This window comes from Nestor notabilis, unplaced genomic scaffold (genome assembly GCF_000696875.1).
Source record: "Nestor notabilis isolate BGI_N333 unplaced genomic scaffold, ASM69687v1 scaffold23622, whole genome shotgun sequence".
Lineage (NCBI taxonomy): Eukaryota > Metazoa > Chordata > Aves > Psittaciformes > Psittacidae > Nestor > Nestor notabilis.
The window spans coordinates 44,294-51,156 of NW_009920055.1; positions in this window are offsets into that span (position 1 = coordinate 44,294).

Sequence of the window (6,863 nt, forward strand, 5' to 3'; positions counted from 1 at the left end):
AGCCTTTATGGGCGTTGCATGGCCACAGGGGCAAGTCAGCGTGTCCCAGCCATGCCCTGCAGCTACCCCACACAGCCCTTTGCAGGGCCATCATCGTGCCAGTTATGCACTGCAAATTACCTGCTCCCTTTCTGTTCCTTACTGGGAGGCAAATTTGACTCTTCAGTCTTTAATTGGCCACAAGTCAGTTGGGCAGCTGCCTGCACCCAGGGAACGAGTTGTTTTCCCACCAGAGCTGAGGGTCTGGCCTGGAGAAGCTGATTAGTCTGATGGTGGCCATTGTTGTTGCACGTTCCCATAGCTGAGTCTATGCTGGTAGCTGCCAGCCTGGCCTGGGCCAGTGGAGCCCTTGACATGCACTCAAAGGTAAACTGGATTTATTTCCTTCTGTCTCCTGTAAGACTAGTTGCACTTAGCACTTTTCATTGCTCACTTAGAGCATCTAAAGCAGCAGATTTTTGTGTTTCAAGAGTGTCTAAACCAGCTGTTTTAGCTGTTCATTTTAACAAAGTGATTTATGTTGCAAAAAATGAGCTGGGATTAAAGGAAATCAGATGTGTGTATTTGGTATGCAATATTTTTGTATTACAAATAGCTCCATTCTAACCCACATTAACCCCACGATATGTGAATTTTGCCAACTCCTGCTGTGTCTTTTAAATCAAATCCAGTAAATCACTCCGAGTGTTCTAATTTCTAAACAAACTATTCCGCCAGCAGAAGTCCTTCAACGCTGTGCGGTGGATGAGGCGACCTGTGGTTCTTTGCTGTGGTTCTTCACCATGAGAGTGGTGAGACACTGGCACAGGGTGCCCAAAGAGGTGGTACATGCCCCATCCCTGGCAGTGTTCAAGGCCAGGTTGGATACAGGGGCTTGGAGCAACCTGCTCTAGTGGAAGGTGTCCCTGCCCATGGCAGGGGTTGGAACTGGGTGAGCTTTAAGGCCCCTTCCAACCCAAACCATTCCGTGACGCAATGATGTGAGACACATGACGCACCGCTGCTGTGACACCATGTGTGTGTTGTGTGACGGGGGTTGCGTGGGGTTGTGGGGAAGATGCGGGGCTGTGGAGGGCGGTGGGGTGTGCGGCGGGGCTGCAGTTCCCCGTGCACACCAAAAAAAGAGCAGAAGCGACAGCGGAAAGCTGCCAGTCAGCGCCGATAATTTATTATTCATTTCTGTTATAGGTGGGGTGTGCAGACAGTTACAGTAATAATTACCAAGACTGGAGGGTTTCCTAGGCAACGAGGCTTTTTTTTTTCCCCCTTCATTCATGCTGTTGCAGAGAGTGTGCCTGTAAAGCATGACATTGCTGTATTCGGAGGTTTGTTGCCCTCCTGCTGCTCCAGGTTTGAGGTTAGTTACAGCATCATAAGGTGCTCTCAAGCATAAAAAGCTCAGGCTGGGATTAAAGCGCGCAGGGAACGCCACCACTAAGTCCTTCTCTCTACTGTTTCACTTTTAAGTAACAAGGTTATAAAAATGCAAATGCCATCTCGGGGTTGTTAATAACTGATATTGGGGGAGAATTCCTGCAAGTTGTAAAACATGATTGTTTTCTTCTTTTTGGTGAGCAAAACCCAGCCCAGGTGAGGTGACTCCCCGTGTTTTATGATGCTCTCGTGTAAATACCGTTTGCAGAGAAGGGGCTCGCAGCCTGCTCCAGCCTTGCAGTGTTTAGCGTCATAAATCAATGGGAACCGCTCCATGCGGCTAATGATAAGGTGGTATTTGTTGTTTATCCCGCTTTATGGTAATGGTTGGTGAGGAGGAGGGTGCCGTGTCCTTCCTGAAGGAGCAGGAGTAATCCTCGATGTGGTAACGGAGTAACAGAAACCACATCTATTATCAGGGATCTATAAATGAGTCATATTATCCTATACTTTTGGGCTTACTGGAGCGCTCTTTTTCAGAAACTTACATCAAGCATTGTGCAAGGCTGAAAAGTGGTATTTTTCTATCCCTGCTATACGAGGCAGAGGGAATTCATGAGGCAATCTCACACCGAGATGGGGAATTTTTACCCGTTGAAATTTCGAAGTAAGATGCTAAAGCGTGATTACACTGAGAATGATTGCAGTCCACCAGTGATGCACTTCACTTGGAAGGATGGGCTGTGGGTTAATGGGGTGACCCAGTGCATGGTCGGTGCAGTTTGGTCTCTTTGAAAGGTTAGTGCCGAACTCAAACAAAAAATAAACCCACCACCATCCCCAAAACCCACAAACCATCCCCTGATACATCATAACTCTGTGCTTGGCTGCCTGTGCATGCAGAAGAATACACTGTTGTGTGGCTCGCCCTGCTAGCATTTGATCACCCATGGGACTGATCACCCATCAGATCGATTGCCTGTGAGGACTGATCACCCCTGCGGACTGATTGCCCGTGGGGATCAGTCTCACCCTGCCCTGACTCAAGTGACCAGCCCCAGGTTTCAGGACACACTGGGCTGTTGGTGGCTGGTGAGGAAAGGTGGTGGCGGGCTCTGTTGGGCTGGATGGGAGGTGAGGATCCCTCCAGCACGGCCCCATGGCAGCAAGTGCCACAGGTGTGTGAAGCCAGCCAGCAAATCCCAGATAGTTCTGGGCTCACTTTCATGAGAGTGAGCAGCAGAAATTGCTTCCCACCTCGGGGCATGAGTGGGGCTGAGCGTTGCAGTGCTGGGTGATGCTGTGGGTGCTGTGCCAGGGTCTGGTGTGAGCCCCTCTGCAGCCTCACATGAGCAATGGCTTCTCCAACCCAGTTCCCACCCCAAACTCCATCCCACCCAGCAATGGCCATCTCGGAGCCCCCAGGCTGTGGTGAGTGATGGGGCTGCACCGCTGGGAGGTGCCCAGCAACACCTCAGTTTGCATCACTGCAAATCATTTATGCTAATTCCTTCAGATTCGGATTTAAGTTTTAAAGAAAGCTTCAAGTTACCTCAAAATAGCTTAGTAATTATTTTAATAACTTGTGTGAGCAGGAACAATACCCACAGTGTCAATTCTGGCTCACAAAATGGTTTTTTCAACTGTTCTGAGGAAAAAAAACAGCGAACAGTTCAACAGCTTAAATACAAGCGAGTGGATCTCTGGAGATTAATCTGTCTGGTGTTCCTCAGGTAAAGACTTCTGCACATTTTAACAAAGGAAATAATTTTCCTATTTTTATAATGCATGTCTCTCTGTGGTATAAATTACTAAAACCACGCTGCTTATCCTCAGTAATGTTATAGATGCAGATAATTTACTGTGTATCACGTTATCAGTTCATTAAAGAGATGCAATAAAATCATTATTTACTAAGAAACAGCAACCCTTGCAATATCTTGTCAGAGAAATTGGCTGATGCAAGAGGATCATATTTAAGTCTATATTCACAATAGCCCTTTACACATTTCATCCCCTTCCCACTCGAGTTGCGTGGAGGGAGCTGGTATTCCCTCAGGCCCTCTGTGGCCAAGGCAGCAAAGTTGCTGGGGCCTGATCCGTCAGCCCCCGGTCCCTGGGGGACCCCGCACCCACTGGGATCAGCCCCAGGCACCGCTCCCGCTGCTGGCCCCGCCACGAGGTTGCCAAAATATGAAGGGAGGTTTAGGCATTTCCTACCCCATCCCCCTCTTCTCCTCTGCCTAAAGATTACTCTGCATCCTAGACAAAGGAAATATTTAAACTGTTAAATCTGAACAAAGATACAGTCTGCGTATGACTTCTCTGAAGCCCTATAAAAATTCTTTAAAATTGCCTATTCACTCAAATTTACTGAGTGTAGCAAAAATGTCAAAGGCATAAAGTCAGAGAAGATTGAATAAAATAATGCAGAAAGACAGATTAGTCATGCACAGACCCACACAGCCTTTCACAGCACACAATACCACTTTTTATTACCGCTCTATCTTTACAAAGACTATGTTCAATACATAGAGGATGATACATGGTCAGTCATGTAATCTGCCTTTGATTCCAAGACTCATTTATCTGGGCCCTTTTCACAAAGACATTGATGAGAGATTTCAGTGTTTTCAGTGCATTGTTTTATTTATCATATATAATGGCTGGTGGAAAAAAATAGGAATTATGTCACAGATCCTGCATAAAGGAGTTGTATAAAAGACTCTGTGACAAAGTTTGGTAAAACACATAGCAGCTCAGCTCAGGCGTGCTCTTTTTCCCCCCAGCCCCGTCCCCCTCCTCAAGCACTTTGAGTATTGACAGCTGTCAGAAGCCCTCGAGGAGGGACGCTGCCTCTGCTCGTGCAGCCCTCACCAGGCTCTCAGAAAATCACCTTTTTTTTTTTGCTTTTAAATTTGAGCAATATTTTAATTGTTATTTTTAGCGATCTGGATTTATTATTTATACATTCACCAAAGAAAAGAGTCAGTCACAGTTTTGTATCTTGCAAATTTAATAAAGAACAGCCCTTAAGATAGAATTTCTCAACCTGCCAGGATTGACAAAAGCCAGCTAATGCAGAAATGTCAACAGCAAACCTCATCAGCAGCCCCACCATGCCTTGCAATCAAGGGAAAGCTATGGCTTTACATAAACAATAGTATATAGCCATCTAAATATCTGCCTGTATGTGTGGAGACGCTACCTGAGACACGGGAGGAGGACGGGACGTGGCACCCCCGCTCAGTGCTGCAACTGGGGCTGCTTTGCCCTGTTAAGTCGTCAGTTTGTGCGTGCAGAAGGTTTGATTTCTCCTGTGTGGTGAGTGATGGGAGGTGGTTGGACCAGCCTCTGCCCCCCCGCCCCCAAAATACAACCAGGGCCGCCCTGAGCCGTCAGCGCTGCCTGAGAGCAGGAGTGAGGTTTCGTTGAATCGGTTGGCATGCACTTAAATTGCAGTCTTACTTTTAAAAGCTCTTTCAGAAAGTGTCTATGTGGCTTATGGCAAAGGGAGGTTTTCCCTTAAAGAAGGTGGATGTGACCAAAGACTGGGGAAAGGACTGGGTGAGCTGCAGTGTGCTGGGAGGGTACCATGTGAGAGCATCCTTATCTAGTGCTGCAGGGCTGCGATGCCCTGGGCAGGACCTGAAACAGGGGCCTGAATTGGGAATTAGTTGTAATTCCAGCAGTGAGGAGTTACAGCTAGGTCTCCGAGGGAATAGGGTGAATTGCTGGATTTGGAAATTATGTAGAGGCACTGTATATCCAGATGTGAACTCTTCTGTAGGGCTGGAAGAGATAAATCATGGAGGTATCCTTGACAGATACAGTAGCTTACACTCAGGGCACAGTGTTAACCTGCACTTAAGGCTGAGGCGCATGATTTAATAGAGGGAGACTTTGTGGCTAAGGAAAAATCTCCTGAGGGGAAGAAAAAGGGTAGAATTGGAATGGTTGTGCCAGCCCCAGGGGATGTCTCTCGATGTCCCTCATGGGCTGGGGACCAGGATGAAGAAGGGCTGGCTTGGCTTGGGCAGGGAGGTGCTGAGGCAGCCCCCAGGGACTGCAGATGGAGGGGACCGGGACACTGAGCTGGGACATCCCCATGTGTGCCACCCGCAGCCAGCTCGGTCCCTTTAACCGCGGGGAATGATGGAGAGCCCAAAGCTGCCGCTCTGCGAGGTCCCTGTAATATAGTGCTGTGCAGCTGCAACTTGGATCGTGAGGAAAACAAAATGGGCCGACTGAAATGGAAACTTTTGTTACTTATAATGTTAATGAAACCAGTTTATCAGGCAGCGCAGAGGAAGTGGAATATTTAGTGCCATTTAATGTCTAATCATCAGCATTTCTTTGGATAAATCACATTACATTGTCTAAAACCTGAAAAGACGAAGCTGTAATAATTTTTAATATGTTGTCGTTTCATTAAAGGGACACCCTGTTTGCCATCTAGCCCTGTGCGTTTCAGGGGAGGTTGTAAGCAACGTGGAAGTGCATTTGGTGGTTTCTGGCATGGCTTGGTAACACGGTGATGTGGCTTCAGCAGGGCCAAGCTGCAGAGCCACGTGTGGGGTGTCCCCATTTGCTCGCCAGTGGCTGGGTGCAGCATGGATGCTGCAAACTCGTGGCCAGGCTGGAGGTTTGAGACGCATCCTCCAGTTCTTTGGGTATATACTCTGGTGCCACCAAGGGTTTCTATTTTAGCAGCAGTATTTCCTTTCTCAAAGCACTGTGCCCTTCCCATTTTCTCCCGTAGGATCTCAGCATCCTCACTGTGAGCCGGGGGGTTTTGCATGTCCTACCTGCAAACCAAAGTGCCCGTCCAGCTTTTTAATTCACCAGCATGGCCTCAGTACCTGATTCCACTCCGACCTCCAGCACTCCAGCTTATCCCACGTGCTCCTGTCCCCCTAGTCCCTGCTCAGGTCATGCAGCTTAAGTCCCCCTGGACATGCAGCAGGCATGGCTGCTTGCTGCCATCCTGGCCAGCTCCAGGCACAAGCACTTGCCAGCCCCTGTAGGTCCGGTTCTTGCCCACAAGTGTCTTGCTCATCGCAACTTTGAAGTGAACTGCAATGAACCTATAAGTCATAATAAAATGAAATGATGACACTTGTCTTCAAATCATTGATTAATGGGAATATGGGTAGCTGGACACAGACTATATGGTTATAAATGGTGCTGTCAAAATAAAATAATTATTGTATTAATAAGGAAGCTGTTCAGCATTGGCCCTGCTCTACCTCTAAAAATATTTCAGCCCTTGATGTGTGTTGTGTTTCGAGATAGATCATGCGTTTTCCAAATGAGCAGCCCAGCAGTGTACGTTTTAATACAATTACTGTTTAGCAATGTGAGTCCCTCGGATCCTGGTACATGCACCGCAGCAGCAGATGGATTTTTTTATTGACTTAATACTAGTTCTAACTAGATCCTGAAGATTGACTAAGTTGGTGGAGCACACACCACTTTCAAGCAGGAAT